This window comes from Oncorhynchus gorbuscha, unplaced genomic scaffold (genome assembly GCF_021184085.1).
Source record: "Oncorhynchus gorbuscha isolate QuinsamMale2020 ecotype Even-year unplaced genomic scaffold, OgorEven_v1.0 Un_scaffold_692, whole genome shotgun sequence".
Lineage (NCBI taxonomy): Eukaryota > Metazoa > Chordata > Actinopteri > Salmoniformes > Salmonidae > Oncorhynchus > Oncorhynchus gorbuscha.
This window is the reverse complement of record NW_025745767.1, coordinates 294273-314685: the sequence shown is the minus strand read 5'-3', so window position 1 is coordinate 314685 and position 20413 is coordinate 294273. Positions and strand designations below refer to the sequence as shown.

Sequence of the window (20413 nt, the reverse complement as noted above, 5' to 3'; positions counted from 1 at the left end):
ATTTTCAAGTAGATTGAAGTCAAAACTGTAACTAGGCCACTCATGAACATTCACTGTCTTCTTGTTAAGCAACTCCAGTGTAGATTTGGCCTTGTGTTTTTGTCCTACTGAAATGTGAATTCATCTCTGGTGGAAAGCAGACAACCTGGTTTTCCTCTAGGATTGTTCCTGTGTTTAGCTCCATTCTGTTTATTTTTTATCCTGAAATACTCCCCCAGTCCTTAACGATTACAAGCATACCCATAACATGATGCAACCACCACTATGCTTGAAAATTTGGAGAGTGGTACTCAGTAATGTGTTCTATTGAATTTGCCCCAAACATAACACTTTGTATTCAGGACAAAAATATAATTGCTTTGCAACATTGTTTGTATTATTACTTTAGTGCCGTGTTGCAAACAGGATGCATGTTTTGGAATATTTTTTATTCTGTACAGATTTCCTTCTTTTCACTCATTTAGGTTAGTATTGTGGCATACCTACAATGTTGTTGATCCATCCTCAGTTTTCTCCTATCACAGCCATTCAACTCTGTAACTGTTTTATAGTCACCATTGGTCTCATGGTGAAATCCCCCAGCGGTTTCCTTCCTCTCCGGCAACTGAGTTAGGAAGGACACCTGTATCTCTGTAGTGACTGGGTGTATTGATACACCATCCAAAGTGTAATTACTAACTTTACCATGCTCAAAGGGATATTCAATGTCTGCATTTAAAAAATATATATAAATATTTTTTTTACCAATCTACCTATAGGTGTACTTCTTTGCGAGGCATTGGAAAACTTCTCTTGTCTTTGTGGTTGAATCTGTATTTGAAATTCACTGCTCGACTGAGGGACCTTACAGATAATTGTATGTGTGGTGTACAGAGATGAGGTAGTCATTCATGTTAAACACTATTATTGAGTTCACGCAACTTATTATGTGACTTGTTCAGCACATTTTTACTCCTGAACTTATTTAGGCTTGCCATGACCAAGGGGTTTGAATACTCACTGACTCAAGACATTGCAGCATTTCATTTTTTATTCATTACTACAAATTTCAAAAAAAACATACTTCCACTTTGACATTATGGGGTATTGTGTGTAGACCAGTGCACTTTGACATTATGGGGTATTGTGTGTAGACCAGTGCACTTTGACATTATGGGGTATTGTGTGTAGACCAGTGCACTTTGACATTATGGGGTATTGTAAGGCCATACATTATGGGGTATTGTGTGTAGACCAGTGACATTATGGAGTAATCCATTTAAATTCAGGCTGTAACGCAACAACATGTGGAATAAGTGAAGGGGCTTGAATCCTTTCTGAAGGCCCTTAGGACCACTATGTTCTGTATTAAATAGAGACACTAAGAGCTGGTACAGGCTTGTGGGTCTCACCCGTCAATGATGAGATGTTCGTAGGGGGCTTTCTTATCACAGACGGGACAAACCCAGGTGGGTTTCTTCTCATTCATCTGGATGTACAGCGTAGCGTCGAAACACTGCAGGTGGGAACACGTCAGCGCCCGGCACGGGATCATCAGACGCATCTTCCCCAGCTGCACACACACACACACACACACACACACACACACACACACACACACACACACACACACACACACACACACACACACACACACACACACACACACACACACACACACACACACACACACACACACACACACACAGTAGTTAAACGGTGCTAGGGGTATTGAGACAAGTCGGGACACACACAGTAAAGCACAGTAATAGGGGTATTAAGACAGAGTGTGTGTGTTTACCGGACAGAGCAGGGACACACGCAGGCTGGTGGTGGCGATTTCACTGTCTGGATCTGCAGTTAGCTTCTCTTTGACTGCAGGGGGACAGAGAACAGCATGAAGAAGAAGCAGCAATCATGACCACCTATACAAGATCTGCACAAGCCTCTACAGTACATGAACACTTCACATGGAATATAGTACAGAGCACCATGACAATACAGAACGAGACGCCTGGTTTCAACAGGCCAGAACTAAATGTGTAGCTAGATACACGTGTGTCATGGACCCGTTCAGCCAGATCCATACATTTAACCTAGCATGCTAACAGTGCTAACAGTGTAAACAGTGTGTCATGGACCCGTTCAGCCAGATCCATACATTTAACCTAGCATGCTAACAGTGCATAACAGATCCATACATTTAACCTAGCATAAACAGTGTGTCATGGACCCGTTCAGCCAGATCCATACATTTAACCTAGCATGCTAACAGTGCTAACAGTGTGCTAAACAGTGTGTCATGGACCCGTTCAGCCAGATCCATACATTTAACCTAGCATGCTAACAGTGTGTCATGGACCCGTTCAGCCAGATCCATACATTTAACCTAGCATGCTAACAGTGCTAACAGTGTGTCATGGACCCGTTCAGCCAGATCCATACATTTAACCTAGCATGCTAACAGTGCTAACAGTGTAAACAGTGTGTCGTCCTGGCAACCCTTACTGAGATCCATACATTTAACCTAGCATGCTAACAGTGCTAACAGTGTAAACAGTGTGTCGTCCTGGCAACCCTTACTGAGTGCTCTGGAATGGTCTGGGTTCCTGATGCCTTTGGACCGTAGTCTCTGCAACAGCACTGTGGACGACTGCTGCTTGACCAGGTACACCGCCATAGAGTAGCTCTGAAAACACAGAAGGTGCTGTAGGGTTGTTAAAATCACTCTCTTTTTCATCCAGATCACTGCACTTTTCTACCGCACTTTTATTCATGTGTTTTTGCCCCACTGTTCTTACCAAACCAAAACATTATTTATACAGAGCATTTCTTACGTCTAAGTGCTTAAAACATCAAATAAATTGGCCTCCCGAGTGGCGCAGATGTCTAAAGGCATCTGTATCGCAGTGCTTGAGGCACCAATATAGACCCGGGTTTCGATCCCGGGCCATCCTCGACCGGGAGACCCATGAGGGCGGTGCACAATTGGCCCAGCATCGTCCGGATTAGGGGAGGGTTTGGCCGGCCGGCATGTCCTTGTCCCATAGCGCTCTAGCGACTCCTGTGGCGGGCCGGGTGCAGTGTACGCTGACACGGTCGCCAGGTGCACGGTGTTTCCTCCGACACATTGGTGCGGCTGGCTTCCGGGTTAAGCGAGCAATGTGTCAAGAAGCAGTGCGGCTAGGCGGGGTCGTGTTTCAGAGGACGCGTGGCTCTCGACCTTTCACCTCTCCCGAGTCCGTATGGGAGTTGCAACGATGGGACAAGACTAACTACCAATTGGATACCAGGAATTTGGGTAGAACAGGGGGCAATAATAAATAAATTAAAACATTTAAAACATTCAATTTAAAATATATATATAAAAATACAACATAATAAAAAGGTCAGAAACTAAACGTTTTCTAGAAATGTTTACAATTAAGATAAACAATCAAATTAAGAGAATTTTTAATGTATCAATCTTATCATATCTTACCCTTCCAACCTCTGAGGTCCAAGACACCACAATGGTGTTGGGGACTGTGGTGGATAGTCTGACCACTGAGGTAATGTTGATGGGCCGGCTGGGGCGCTTCGGCTCCACACCGTTTTTCGTTGGAGGAAGATAACCCTGAGAGGAGGGGGATAGAGAAAGAGAGAGGGAGGGAGAGAGGAGAGGGGAGAGACAGGTGGAGGGAGAGAGAGAGAGGGAGGGAGAGAGAGAGGGGGGGAGAAAGAGAGGGGGAAAAGTCAAACCACATCTCAATCAAATGTTTATTGTAATTGAAGGTATGGTTTGTTTAACTAGCAGGACTGCAGTACTGTACAGTGTGTAACTAGCAGTACTGTACAGTGTGTAACTAGCAGTACTGTACAGTGTGTAACCAGCAGTACTGTACAGTGTGTAACCAGCAGTACTGTACAGTGTGTAACTATCAGTAACTAACAGTAACTAACAGTACTGTACAGTGTGTGTAACTAACAGTACTGTACAGTGTGTAACTAGCAGTACTGTACAGTGTGTAACTAGCAGTACTGTACAGTGTGTAACTAGCAGTACTGTACAGTGTGTAACTAGCAGTAACTAACAGTAACTAGCAGTACTGTACAGTGTGTAACTAGCAGTAACTAACAGTAACTGTACAGTACTGTAACTAACAGTAACTAACAGTACTGTACAGTGTGTAACTAGCAGTACTGTACAGTGTGTAACTAGCAGTAACTAACAGTACAGTGTGTAACTGTACAGTGTAACTAACAGTACTGTACAGTGTGTAACTAAAAGTACTGTACAGTGTGTAACTAACAGTAACAGTACTGTAGTGTGTAACTAACAGTACAGTGTGTAACTAACAGTACTGTACAGTAACTAGCAGTACTGTACAGTGTGTAACTAGCAGTACTGTACAGTGTGTAACTACAGTAATCTACAGTGTGTAACTAGCAGTACTGTACAGTGTGTAACTAGCAGTAACTAACAGTAACTAACAGTAACTAGCAGTACTGTACAGTGTGTAACTAGCAGTACTGTACAGTGTGTAACTAGCAGTACTGTACAGTGTGTAACTAGCAGTAACTAACAGTAACTAGCAGTACTGTACAGTGTGTAACTAGCAGTAACTAACAGTAACTAGCAGTACTGTACAGTGTGTAACTAACAGTACTGTACAGTGTGTAACTAGCAGTACTGTACAGTGTGTAATAAAAGTACTGTACAGTGTGTAACTAGCAGTACTGTACAGTGTGTAACTAACAGTAACTAGCAGTACTGTACAGTGTGTAACTAACAGTACTGTACAGTGTGTAACTAGCAGTACTGTACAGTGTGTAACTAGCAGTAACTAACAGTAACTAGCAGTACTGTACAGTGTGTAACTAGCAGTACTGTACAGTGTGTAACTAAAAGTACTGTACAGTGTGTAACTAACAGTACTGTACAGTGTGTAACTAACAGTAACTAGCAGTACTGTACAGTGTGTAACTAACAGTACTGTACAGTGTGTAACTAACAGTACTGTACAGTGTGTAACTAACAGTACTGTACAGTGTGTAACTAACAGTAACTAACAACAGTACTGTACAGTGTGTAACTAACAGTAACTAACAGTACTGTAGAGTGTGTAACTAGCAGTACTGTACAGTGTGTAACTAGCAGTAACTAACAGTACAGTGTGTAACTAACTAACAGTACTGTACAGTGTGTAACTAACAGTACTGTACAGTGTGTAACTAACAGTACAGTGTGTGTAACTAACAGTACAGTGTGTAACTAACAGTACTGTACAGTGTGTAACTAACAGTACTGTACAGTGTGTAACTAGCAGTACTGTACAGTGTGTAACTAGTGTGTAACTACTGTACAGTGTGTAACTAGCAGTAACTAGTACTGTGTGTAACTAGCAGTAACTAACAGTAACTAGCAGTACTGTACAGTGTGTAACTAGCAGTAACTAACAGTAACTAGCAGTACTGTACAGTGTGTAACTAGCAGTAACTAACAGTAACTAACAGTACTGTACAGTGTGTAACTAGTAACTAACAGTAACTAGTACAGTGTGTAACTAACAGTACTGTACAGTGTGTAACTAGTAACTAACAGTAACTAGCAGTACTGTACAGTGTGTAACTAGCAGTACTGTACAGTGTGTAACTAACAGTACTGTACAGTGTGTAACTAGCAGTACTGTACAGTGTGTAACTAGCAGTAACTAACAGTAACTAGCAGTACTGTACAGTGTGTAACTAACAGTACTGTACAGTGTGTAACTAGCAGTACTGTACAGTGTGTAACTAACAGTACAGTGTGTAACTAGTGTGTGTAACTAGCAGTACTGTACAGTGTGTAACTAGCAGTACTGTACAGTGTGTAACTAGCAGTACTGTACAGTGTGTAACTAGCAGTAACTAACAGTAACTAACAGTACTGTACAGTGTGTAACTAGTGTGTAACTAGCAGTACTGTACAGTGTGTAACTAGTACTGTACAGTAACTAGCAGTACTGTACAGTGTGTAACTAGTACTGTACAGTGTGTAACTAACAGCAGTACTGTACAGTGTGTAACTAACAGTACTGTACAGTGTGTAACTAGCAGTACTGTACAGTGTGTAACTAGCAGTACTGTACAGTGTGTAACTAACAGTACTGTACAGTGTGTAACTAGCAGTACTGTACAGTGTGTAACTAAAAGTACTGTACAGTGTGTAACTAACAGTAACTAGCAGTACTGTAGTGTGTAACTAGCAGTACTGTACAGTGTGTAACTAGCAGTAACTAACAGTAACTAGCAGTACTGTACAGTGTGTAACTAGCAGTACTGTACAGTAACTAGCAGTACTGTACAGTGTGTAACTAACAGTACTGTACAGTGTGTAACTAGCAGTACTGTACAGTGTGTAACTAACAGTAACTAACAGTACTGTACAGTGTGTAACTAACAGTAACTAGCAGTACTGTACAGTGTGTAACTAACAGTACTGTACAGTGTGTAACTAACAGTACTGTACAGTGTGTAACTAACAGTAACTAACAGTACTGTACAGTGTGTAACTAACAGTAACTAACAGTACTGTACAGTGTGTAACTAACAGTACTGTACAGTGTGTAACTAGCAGTACAGTACAGTGTGTAACTAACAGTACTGTAGTGTGTAACTAACAGTAATTTACAGTGTGTAACTAACAGTAACTAACAGTACTGTACAGTGTGTAACTAGCAGCACTGTAAGGGTAACAAACAGTACTGTAAAGTGTGTAACTAACAGTACAGTGTGTAACTAGCAGTAACTAACAGTACTGTACAGTGTGTAACTAACAGTAACTAGCACTACTGTACAGTGTGTAACTAACAGTAACTAACAGTACTGAACAGTGTGTAACTAACAGTAACTAGCAGTACTGTACAGTGTGTAACTAACAGTACTGTACAGTGTGTAACTAACAGTACTGTACAGTGTGTAACTAACAGTAACTAGCAGTACTGTACAGTGTGTAACTAACAGTACTGTACAGTGTGTAACTAGCAGTACTGTACAGTGTGTAACTAGCAGTACTGTACAGTGTGTAACTAGCAGTACTGTACAGTGTGTAACTAGCAGTACTGTACAGTGTGTAACTAACAGTAACTTACAGTACTGTACAGTGTGTAACTAACAGTACTGTACAGTGTGTAACTAACAGTACTGTACAGTGTGTAACTAACAGTACTGTACAGTGTGTAACTAACAGTACTGTACAGTGTGTAACTAACAGTAACTAACAGTACTGTACAGTGTGTAACTAACAGTAACTAGCAGTACTGTACAGTGTGTAACTAACAGTACTGTACAGTGTGTAACTAACAGTACTGTACAGTGTGTAACTAACAGTACTGTACAGTGTGTAACTAACAGTAACTAGCAGTACTGTACAGTGTGTAACTAACAGTACTGTACAGTGTGTAACTAACAGTACTGTACAGTGTGTAACTAACAGTAACTAACAGTACAGTGTGTAACTAACAGTAACTGTACAGTGTGTAACTAACAGTAACTGTACAGTGTGTAACTAACAGTAACTAACAGTACTGTACAGTGTGTAACTAACAGTAACTAACAGTACTGTAGAGTGTGTAACTAACTAACTAGCAGTACTGTAGAGTGTGTAACTAACAGTACTGTACAGTGTGTAACTAGCAGTAACTAACAGTAACTAACAGTACTGTACAGTGTGCAATTAGCAGTAACTAACAGTACTGTACAGTGTGTAACTAGCAGTAACTAACAGTAACTAACTGTACTGTACAGTGTGTGTAACTAACAGTACTGTACAGTGTGTAACTAACAGTACTGTACAGTGTGTAACTAACAGTACTGTACAGTGTGTAACTAGCAGTAACTAACAGTAACTAGCAGTACTGTATAGTGTGTAACTAACAGTACTGTACAGGGTGTAACTAAACAGTACTGTACAGTGTGTAACTAACAGTAACTAACAGTACTGTACAATGTGTAACTAACAGTAACTAGCAGTACTGTACAGTGTGTAACTAGCAGTACTGTACAGTGTGTAACTAACAGTAACTAACAGTACTGTACAGTGTGTAACTAACAGTACTGTACAGTGTGTAACTAGCAGTACTGTACAGTGTGTAACTAGCAGTACTGTACAGTGTGTAACTAGTAGTACTGTACAGTGTGTAACTAACAGTACTGTACAATGTGTAACTAACAGTAACTAGCAGTACTGTACAGTGTATAACTAGCAGTACTGTACAGTGTGTAACTAACAGTAACTTACAGTGTGTAACTAACAGTAACTAACAGTACTGTACAGTGTGTAACTAGCAGTACTGTAGTGTGTAACTAACAGTACTGTACAGTGTGTAACTAACAGTACAGTGTGTGTAACTCACAGTACAGTGTGTGTAACTCACAGTACTGTACAGTGTGTGTAACTCACAGTACTGTACAGTGTGTGTAACTCACAGTACTGTACAGTGTGTGTAACTCACAGTACTGTACAGTGTGTGTAACTCACAGTACTGTACAGTGTGTGTAACTCACAGTACTGTACAGTGTGTGTAACTCACAGTACTGTACAGTGTGTGTAACTAACAGTACTGTACAGTGTGTAACTAGCAGTACTGTACAGTGTGTAACTAGCAGCACTGTACAGTGTGTAAATAGCAGTAACTAACAGTAACTAAAAGTACTGTACAGTGTGTAACTAGCAGTACTCTACAGTGTGTAACTAGTAACTAGCAGTACTGTACAGTGTGTAACTAAAAGTACTGTACAGTGTGTAACTAGCAGTAACTAACAGTAACTAGCAGTACTGTACAGTGTGTAACTAGCAGTACTGTACAGTGTAACTAGCAGTACTGTACAGTGTGTAACTAGCAGTACTGTACAGTGTGTAACTAGCAGTACTGTACAGTGTGTAACTAACAGTAACTAACAGTACTGTACAGTGTGTAACTAACAGTAACTAGCAGTACTGTACAGTGTGTAACTAACAGTACTGTACAGTGTGTAACTAACAGTACTGTACAGTGTGTAACTAACAGTACTGTACAGTGTGTAACTAACAGTACTGTACAGTGTGTAACTAACAGTAACTGTACTGTACAGTGTGTAACTAACAGTAACTTACAGTACTGTACAGTGTGTAACTAACAGTAACTAACAGTACAGTGTGTAACTAGCAGTACAGTGTGTAACTAACAGTACAGTGTGTAACTAACAGTACAGTGTGTAACTAACTAGTAACTAACAGTACTGTACAGTGTGTAACTAGCAGTACTGTACAGGGTGTAACTAAACAGTACTGTACGTGTGTAACTAGCAGTACTGTACAGTGTGTAACTAACAGTACTGTACAGTGTGTAACTAGCAGTACTGTACAGTGTGTAACTAACAGTAACTAACAGTACTGTACAGTGTGTAACTAACAGTAACTAGCAGTACTGTACAGTGTGTAACTAACAGTACTGTACAGTGTGTAACTAACAGTACTGTACAGTGTGTAACTAACAGTACTGTACAGTGTGTAACTAGCAGTACTGTACAGTGTGTAACTAACAGTACTGTACAGTGTGTAACTAGTACTGTACAGTGTGTAACTAACAGTAACTAACAGTACAGTGTGTAACTAACAGTACAGTGTGTAACTAACAGTACAGTGTGTAACTAACAGTACAGTGTGTAACTAACAGTAACTAACAGTACTGTACAGTGTGTAACTAACAGTACTGTACAGGGTGTAACAAACAGTACTGTAAGTAGTAACTAACTAACAGTACAGTGTGTAACTAATAGTAACTAACAGTACTGTACAGTGTGTAACTAACAGTAACTAACAGTACTGTACAGTGTGTAACTAACAGTAACTAACAGTACTGTACAGTGTGTAACTAACAGTAACTAGCAGTACTGTACAGTGTGTAACTAGCAGTAACTGTACAGTGTGTAACTAACAGTACTGTACAGTGTGTAACTAACAGTAACTAACAGTACTGTACAGTGTGTAACTAACAGTACTGTACAGTGTGTAACTAGCAGTACTGTACAGTAACTAACAGTACTGTACAGTGTGTAACTAACAGTACTGTACAGTGTGTAACTAGCAGTACTGTACAGTGTGTAACTAACAGTACTGTACAGTACTGTACAGTGTGTAACTAACAGTACTGTACAGTGTGTAACTAACAGTACTGTACAGTGTGTAACTAACAGTACTGTACAGTGTGTAACTAACAGTAACTAACAGTACTGTAACAGTACAGTGTGTAACTAACAGTACTGTACAGTGTGTAACTAACAGTACTGTACAGTGTGTAACTAACAGTACTGTACAGTGTGTAACTAACAGTAACTAGTAACAGTACTGTACAGTGTGTAACTAACAGTACTGTACAGTGTGTAACTAACAGTACTGTACAGTGAGTAACTAACAGTAACTAACAGTACTGTACAGTGTGTAACTAACAGTAACTAACAGTACAGTGTGTAACTAACAGTAACTAACAGTACAGTGTGTAACTAACAGTACTGTACAGTGTGTAACTAACAGTAACTAGCAGTACTGTACAGTGTGTAACTAACAGTACTGTACAGTGTGTAACTAACAGTACTGTACAGTGTGTAACTAACAGTACTGTACAGTGTGTAACTAACAGTAACTAGCAGTACTGTACAGTGTGTAACTAACAGTACTGTACAGTGTGTAACTAACAGTACTGTACAGTGAGTAACTAACAGTAACTAACAGTACTGTATAGTGTGTAACTAACAGTAACTAACAGTACAGTGTGTAACTAACAGTAACTAACAGTACAGTGTGTAACTAACAGTAACTAACAGTACTGTAGAGTGTGTAACTAACAGTAACTAACAGTACTGTAGAGTGTGTAACTAACAGTAACTAACAGTACTGTAGAGTGTGTAACTAACAGTACTGTACAGTGTGTAACTAGCAGTAACTAACAGTAACTAACAGTACTGTACAGTGTGCAATTAGACATGGTAACTAACAGTACTGTACAGTGTGTAACTAGCAGTAACTAACAGTAACTAACTGTACTGTACAGTGTGTACCTAGCAGTAACTAACAGTAACTAACAGTACTGTACAGTGTGTAACTAGCAGTAACTAACAGATGTACAGTGTGTAACTAAAACAGTACTGTACAGTGTTATGTTTCTAAAACAGTGTCACTAAGACAGATGTCAGGGTAACTAGCAGTAACTAACAGATGTCAGTGTGTTTCACTAACAGTACTGTACAGTGTGTAACTAACAGTACAGTTATGTTTCACTAACAGATGTCAGTGTGTCACTAACAGTACAGATGTCAGTGTTATGTTTCTACTAACAGTACTGTTTCCCCTACAGTGTCAGTTATGTTTCCACAGTACAGTACAGTGTGTAACTAACAGTACTGTACAGTGTGTAACTAACAGTACAGTGTGTAACAGTACAGGTAACTAACAGTACTGTACAGTGTGTAACTAAAACAGTGTCAGTTATGTTTCTAACCCCTAGTACAGTGTGTAACTAGCCCCTAAGACTGTACAGTGTGTAACTAGCAGTAACTAACAGTACTGTACAGTGTGTTAACTAACAGTACTAAGACAGATGTCAGTAACTATCAGTAACAGATGTCAGTAACTAACAGTATGTACAGTGTTATGTTTCTACCCCTAAAACAGTAACAGGGTTATGTAACTAACAGTACTGTCAGTGTTATGTTTCTACTAACAGTAACTAACAAAACAGATACAGTTATGTGTAACTAAGACAGATGTCACAGTGTGTAACTAACAGTGTCAGTTATGTTTCTAACCCCTAAAACAGACAGTACTGCACAGTGTGTAACTAACAGTATGTCACAGTGTGTTTCTACTAAGACAGATGTCAGTGTTATGTTTCTACCCCTAAAACAGATGTCAGAGTTGTGTTTCTACCCCTAAAAGATGTCAGTTGTCATGGCTTCCCGTTTCTACCCCTAAACACAGATTGGGCAGGGTTATGTTTCTTCCTGAGGACAACTCGTCTCAGAGAGACAAAATCTGCTACACACCACACAAGACAGATGTCAGAAGAATGGCCACTAGATTATGGCCAGCTGATCTCCCTAAACCATCAATACATGCAAAATTCACCTGCACAGCTCATCTCAATTATGTTTCCACCCCCTAAAACAGATGTCAGGGTTATGTTTCCACCCCTAAAACAGATGTCAGGGTTATGTTTCTACCCCTAAAACAGATGTCAAGACAGATGTCAGGGTTATGTTTCCACCCCTAAGACAGATGTCAGGGTTATGTTTCCCCCTAAGACAGATGTCAGGGTTATGTTTCTACCCCCTAAAACAGATGTCAGGGTTATGTTTCTACCACCCCCCCTAAGACAGATGTCAGGGTTATGTTTCCACCCCAGATGTCAGGGTTAAAACAGATGTCAGGGTTATGTTTCCACCCCCTAAAACAGATGTCAGGGTTATGTTTCTACCCCTAAGACAGATGTCAGGGTTATGTTTCTACCCCTAAGACAGATGTCAGGGTTATGTTTCCACCCCTAAAACAGATGTCAGGGTTATGTTTCTACCCCCTAAGACAGATGTCAGGGTTATGTTTCCACCCCTAAGACAGATGTCAGGGTTATGTTTCCTCCCCTAAACAGATGTCAGGGTTATGTTTCCACCCCCTAAGACAGATGTCAGGGTTATGTTTCCACCCCTAAGACAGATGTCAGGGTTATGTTTCTACCCCTAAGACAGATGTCAGGGTTATGTTTCCACCCCCTAACCCAGATGTCAGGGTTATGTTTCTCCCTAAGACAGATGTCAGGGTTATGTTTCTACCCCTAAGACAGATGTCAGGGTTATGTTTCCACCCCCTAAAACAGATGTCAGGGTTATGTTTCTACCCCCTAAGACAGATGTCAGGGTTATGTTTCCACCCCTAAGACAGATGTCAGGGTTATGTTTCCACCCCTAAAACAGATGTCAGGGTTATGTTTCTACCCCCTAAGACAGATGTCAGGGTTATGTTTCCACCCCCTAAGACAGATGTCAGGGTTATGTTTCTACCCCCTAAGACAGATGTCAGGGTTATGTTTCTACCCCCTAAGACAGATGTCAGGGTTATGTTTCTACCCCCTAAGACAGATGTCAGGGTTATGTTTCCATCCTAAAACAGATGTCAGGGTTATTATTTCCACCCCTAAGACAGATGTCAGGGTTATGTTTCCTAAAACAGATGTCAGGGTTATGTTTCACCTAAAACAGATGTCAGAGCCTTAGACCACAGCTAAGACAGCAGAGCCTTAGACCACAGCTAAGACGAGAGCCTTAGACCACAGCTAAGACACAGAGCCTTAGACCACAGCTAAGACAGAGAGCCTTAGACCACAGCTAAGACTGAGACGCAGAGCCTTAGACCACAGCTAAGACGCAGAGCCTTAGACCACAGCTAAGACGCAGAGCCTTAGACCACAGCTAAGACTGAGACGCAGAGCCTTAGCCCACAGCTAGCACTGAGACGCAGAGCCTTAGACCACAGCTAGCACTGAGACGCAGAGCCTTATACCACAGCTAGCACTGAGACGCAGAGCCTTAGACCACAGCTAGCACTGAGACACAGAGCCTTAGACCACAGCTAGCACTGAGACACAGAGCCTTAGACCACAGCTAGCACTGAGACGCAGAGCCTTAGACCACAGCTAGCACTGAGACGCAGAGCCTTAGACCACAGCTAGCACTGAGACGCAGAGCCTTAGACCACAGCTAGCACTGAGAACAGCCATGTCCTCTGTCTAGTATAAAGCATGGTAACAGCCATGTCCTCTGTCTAGTATAAATCATGGTAACAGCCATTTCCTCTGTCTAGTATAAATCATGGTAACAGTCACTTCCTCTATATAGTATAAAGCATGGTAACAGCCCTTTCCTGTGTCTAGTATAAAGCATGGTAACAGCCATGTCCTCTGTCTAGTATAAAGCATGGTAACAGCCATTTCCTCTGTCTAGTATAAATAATGGTAACAGTCACTTCCTCTATATAGTATAAATCATGGTAACAGCCCTTTCCTGTGTCTAGTATAAATCATGGTAACAGTCACTTCCTGTGTCTAGTATAAATCATGGTAACAGTCACTTCCTCTGTCTAGTATAAATAATGGTAACAGTCACTTCCTCTATATAGTATAAATCATGGTAACAGCCCTTTCCTGTGTCTAGTATAAATCATGGTAACAGTCACTTCCTGTGTCTAGTATAAATCATGGTAACAGTCACTTCCTCTGTCTAGTATAAAGCATGGTAACATTCACTTCCTCTGTCTAGTATAAATCATGGTAACAGTCACTTCCTCTGTCTAGTATAAATCATGGTAACAGTCACTTCCTCTGTCTAGTATAAAGCATGGTAACAGCCATTTCCTCTGTCTAGTATAAAGCATGGTAACATTCACTTCCTCTGTCTAGTATAAATCATGGTAACAGTCACTTCCTCTGTCTAGTATAAAGCATGGTAGCAGTCACTTCCTCTGTCTAGTATAAATCATGGTAACAGTCACTTCCTCTGTCTAGTATAAAGCATGGTAACAGTCACTTCCTCTGTCTAGTATAAAGCATGGTAACAGTCACTTCCTCTGTCTAGTATAAAGCATGGTAACAGTCACTTCCTCTGTCTAGTATAAATCATGGTAACAGTCACTTCCTCTGTCTAGTATAAAGCATGGTAACAGCCATTTCCTCTGTCTAGTATAAAGCATGGTAACATTCACTTCCTCTGTCTAGTATAAATCATGGTAACAGTCACTTCCTCTGTCTAGTATAAAGCATGGTAGCAGTCACTTCCTCTGTCTAGTATAAATCATGGTAACAGTCACTTCCTCTGTCTAGTATAAAGCATGGTAACATTCACTTCCTCTGTCTAGTATAAATCATGGTAACAGTCACTTCCTCTGTCTAGTATAAAGCATGGTAACAGTCACTTCCTCTGTCTAGTATAAATCATGGTAACAGTCACTTCCTCTGTCTAGTATAAAGCATGGTAACAGTCACTTCCTCTGTCTAGTATAAAGCATGGTAACAGTCACTTCCTCGGTCTAGTATAAAGCATGGTAACAGTCACTTCCTCTGTCTAGTATAAATCATGGTAACAGTCACTTCCTCTGTCTAGTATAAATCATGGTAACAGTCACTTCCGTGGTCCTTCTGTAGCTCAGTTGGTAGAGCATGGCGCTTGTAACGCCAGGGTAGTGGGTTCGATCCCCGGGACCACCCATACGTAGAATGTATGCACACATGACTGTAAGTCGCTTTGGATAAAAGCGTCTGCTAAATGGCATATATTATTATTATTATATTAGTATAAATCATGGTAACATCCACATAGTGGTTGTAGTATAGTGGGAGGATATATATTGATCAGGACCTACACAATGGTTGTAGTATAGTGGGAGGATATATATTGATCAGGACCTACATAATGGTTGTAGTATAGTGGGAGGATATATATTGATCAGGACCTACATAATGGTTGTAGTATAGTGGGAGGATATATATTGATCAGGACCTACATAGTGGTTGTAGTATAGTGGGTTGGATATATATTGATCAGGACCTACATAATGGTTGTAGTATAGTGGGAGGATATATATTGATCAGGACCTACATAGTGGTTGTAGTATAGTGGGAGGATATATATTGATCAGGACCTACATAGTGGTTGTAGTATAGTGGGAGGATATATATTGATCAGGACCTACATAGTGGTTGTAGTATAGTGGGAGGATATATATTGATCATGACCTACATAGTGGTTGTAGTATAGTGGGAGGATATATATTGATCAGGACCTACTAGTGGTTGTAGTATAGTGGGAGGATATATATTGATCAGGATATATATTGATCAGGACCTACATAATGGTTGTAGTATAGTGGGAGGATATATATTGATCAGGACCTACATAGTGGTTGTAGTATAGTGGGAGGATATATATTGATCAGGACCTACATATTGGTTGTAGTATAGTGGGAGGATATATATTGATCAGGACCTACATAGTGGTTGTAGTATAGTGGGAGGATATATATTGATCAGGACCTACATAGTGGTTGTAGTATAGTGGGAGGATATATATTGATCAGGATATATATTGATCATGACCTACATAGTGGTTGTAGTATAGTGGGAGGATATATATTGATCAGGACCTACATAGTGGTTGTAGTATAGTGGGAGGATATATATTGACCTACATAGGACCTACATAGTGGTATATTGTAGGACCTATAGTGGTTGTAGTATAGGGGATATATATTGATCAGGACCTACATAGTGGTTGTAGTATAGTGGGAGGATATATATTGATCAGGACCTACATAGTGGTTGTAGTATAGTGGGAGGATATATATTGATCAGGACCTACATAGTGGTTGTAGTATAGTGGGAGGATATATATTGATCAGGACCTACATAGTGGTTGTAGTATAGTGGGAGGATATATATTGATCATGACCTACATAGTGGTTGTAGTATAGTGGGAGGATATATATTGATCATGACCTACATAGTGGTTGTAGTATAGTGGGAGGATATATATTGATCAGGACCTACATAATGGTTGTAGTATAGTGGGAGGATATATATTGATCATGACCTACATAGTGGTTGTAGTATAGTGGGAGGATATATATTGATCATGACCTACATAGTGGTTGTAGTATAGTGGGAGGATATATATTGATCAGGACCTACATAGTGGTTGTAGTATAGTGGGAGGATATATATTGATCAGGATATATATTGATCAGGACCTACATAGTGGTTGTAGTATAGTGGGAGGATATATATTGATCAGGACCTACATAATGGTTGTAGTATAGTGGGAGGATATATATTGATCAGGATATATATTGATCAGGATATATATTGATCAGGATATATATTGATCAGGACCTACATAGTGGTTGTAGTATAGTGGGAGGATATATATTGATCAGGACCTACATAGTGGTTGTAGTATAGTGGGAGGATATATATTGATCAGGACCTACATAGTGGTTGTAGTATAGTGGGATGATATATATTGATCAGGACCTACATAGTGGTTGTAGTATAGTGGGATGATATATATTGATCAGGACCTACATAGTGGTTGTAGTATAGTGGGAGGATATATATTGATCAGGACCTACATAGTGGTTGTAGTATAGTGGGAAGATATATATTGATCAGGACCTACATAGTGGTTGTAGTATAGTGGGAGGATATATATTGATCACGACCTACATAATGGTTGTAGTATAGTGGGAGGATATATATTGATCAGGACCTACATAGTGGTTGTAGTATAGTGGGAGGATATATATTGATCAGGATATATATTGATCAGGACCTACATAGTGGTTGTAGTATAGTGGGAGGATATATATTGATCAGGACCTACATAGTGGTTGTAGTATAGTGGGAGGATATATATTGATCAGGACCTACATAGTGGGAGGATATATATTGATCAGGACCTACATAGTGGTTGTAGTATAGTGGGAGGATATATATTGATCAGGACCTACATAGTGGTTGTAGTATAGTGGGAGGATATATATTGATCAGGACCTACATAGTGGGAGGATATATATTGATCAGGACCTACATAGTGGTTAATAGAATCCTACTAGAAGTAGAACAAGGAGTTCTATCAACTGACCGTAATTGAACTTGTACTGTGAAGTCACATTTGGTCCCCGAGATGTCCCTGAAAAACACAGACAGACATTAAAAGGGTTGGTAGGGTACATGGTAGGGTAGAGGGTTGGTAGGGTATAGGGTAGAGGGTTGGTAGGGTACATGGTAGCGTAGAGGGTTGGTAGGGTACATGGCAGGGTAGAGGGTTGGTAGGGTACATGGTAGGGTAGAGGGTTGGTAGGGTACATGGTAGGGTAGAGGGTTGGTAGGGCACATGGTAGGGTAGAGGGTTGGTAGGGTAGAGGGTTGGTAGGGTACATGGTAGGGTAGAGGGTTGGTAGGGTACATGGCAGGGTAGAGGGTTGGTAGGGTACATGGCAGGGTAGAGGGTTGGTAGGGTACATGGTAGGGTAGAGGGTTGGTAGGGTACATGGCAGGGTAGAGGGTTGGTAGGGTAGAGGGTTGGTAGGGTACATGGTAGGGTAGAGGGTTGGTAGGGTACATGGCAGGGTAGAGGGTTGGTAGGGTAGAGGGTTGGTAGGGTACATGGTAGGGTAGAGGGTTGGTAGGGTACATGGTAGGGTAGAGGGTTGGTAGGGTACATGGCAGGGTAGAGGGTTGGTAGGGTAGTGGGTTGGCAGGGTACATGGTAGGGTAGAGCGTTGGTAGGGTAGAGGGTTGGTAGGGTACATGGTAGGGTAGAGGGTTGGTAGGGTACATGGTAGGGTAGAGGGTTGGTAGGGTACATGGTAGGGTAGAGGGTTGGTAGGGTACATGGTAGGGTAGAGGGTTGGTAGGGTACATGGTGGGGTAGAGGGTTGGTAGGGTACATGGTGGGGTAGAGGGTTGGTAGGGTAGAGGGTTGGTAGGGTACATAGTAGGGTAGAGGGTTGTTAGGGTAGAGGGTTGGTATGGTACATGGTATGGTAGAGGTTGGTAGGGTAGAGGGTTGGTAGGGTACATGGTAGGGTAGAGGGTTGGTAGGGTAGAGGGTTGGTAGGGTACATGGTATGGTAGAGGTTGGTAGGGTAGAGGGTTGGTAGGGTACATGGTAGGGTAGAGGGTTGGTAGGGTACATGGTATGGTAGAGGGTTGGTAGGGTACATGGTATGGTAGAGGGTTGGTAGGGTACATGGTAGGGTACATGGTAGTATAGAGTACGTTGGTAGGGTAGAGGGTAGGTAGGGTACATGGTAGTATAGGGTACATGGTAGTAAAGTGTATATGGTAGGGTAGAGGGTAGGTAGGGTACGTTGGTAGGGTAGAGGGTAGGTAGGGTACATGGTAGTATAGAGTACGTTGGTAGGGTAGAGGGTAGGTAGGGTACATGGTAGTATAGAGTACGTTGGTAGGGTAGAGAGTTGGTAGGGTACATTGGTAATATAGAGTACCTTGGTAGGGTAGAGGGTTGGTAGGGTACGTTGGTAGGGTAGAGGGTTGGTAGGGTACATTGGTAATATAGAGTACGTTGGTAGGGTAGAGGGTTGGTAGGGTACATGGTAGTGTAGGGTACATGGTAGTAAAGTGTATATGGTAGGGTAGAGGGTAGGTAGGGTACGTTGGTAGGGTACGTGGTAGTATAAGGTACATGGTAGGATAGAGGGTAGGTAGGGTACGTTGGTAGGGTACATGGTAAGGTAGAGGGTAGGAAGGGTCCATTGGTAGGGTAGAGGGTAGGTAGGGTACGTTGGTAGGGTAGAGGATAGGTAGGCTAGGTGATAGGGTCCATGGCAGTATAGGGTCCATGGTAGGGTAGAGGGTAGGTAGGGTACGATGGTAGGCCACTTGGTAGTATAGAGTACATTGTAGGGTAGAAGGTAGGTAGGGTAGAGGGTAGGTAGGGTACGTTGGTAGGGTAGAGGGTAGGTAGGGTACGTTGGTAGTATAGGGTACATGGTAGGGTAGACGGTAGGTAGGCTACGTTGGTAGGGTAGAGGATAGGTAGGGTACGTTGGTAGGGTACATGGTAGTATAGGTACATGGTAGGGTAGAGGGTAGGTAGGGTACCTTGATAGGGTACATGGTAGTATAGGATACATGGCAGGGTAGAGGGTAGGCAGGGTACATTGATAGGGTACATGGTAGTATAGGATACATGGTAGGGTAGAGGGTAGGCAGGGTACGTTGGTAGGGTACATGGTAGTATAGGATACATGGCAGGGTAGAGGGTAGGCAGGGTATGTTGGTAGGGTACGTGGTAGAGCAGAGGGTTTGAGTGTCTCTTACATTGAGCTGCTAATCTGTTGGACTTGCTGCGGCGTTAGTGCGAACGCAAAACACGTTTCCTGAAACCGCTGGCTGTTGTCCGATGCTGCAGAAAGAGAGAGAGACAGAGAGAAACACAGAGGGAGAGAGACAGAGAGAATAAGAGAGAGCGAGAGAGAGAGAAAGAGAAACACAGAGTGAGAGAGAGAGCGAGAGACAGAGAGAAACACAGAGGGAGAGCGAGAGAGAGAGTGAGAGAGAGAACGAGAGAGAGAGAGTGAGAGAACGAGAGAGCGAGAGAACGAGACAGAGAGAGCGAGACAGAGCGAGAGAGAGAGAGAGAGAGAGAGAGAGAGAGAGAGAGAGAGAGAGCGAGAGAGAGAGCGAGAGAGCGAGAGAGAGCGAGAGAGAGCGAGAGAGAGCGAGAGAGAGAGCGAGAGAGAGAGAGCGAGAGAGAGAGAGCGAGCGAGAGAAAGAGCGAGAGAGAGTGAGATGGAGACAGAGAGCGAGAGAGACAGAGAGCAAGAGAGAGAGAGACGGAGACAGAGAGCGAGAGAGGAAGAGAGTGA

The 20413-nt window shown here is 41.7% G+C and overlaps 1 pseudogene; it reads right to left on the bottom strand.

Annotated features, from left to right (window-relative positions):
• The window catches only part of LOC124019830, a 109450-nt pseudogene that overhangs the window by 13134 nt on the left and 75903 nt on the right, over window positions 1–20413 (bottom strand).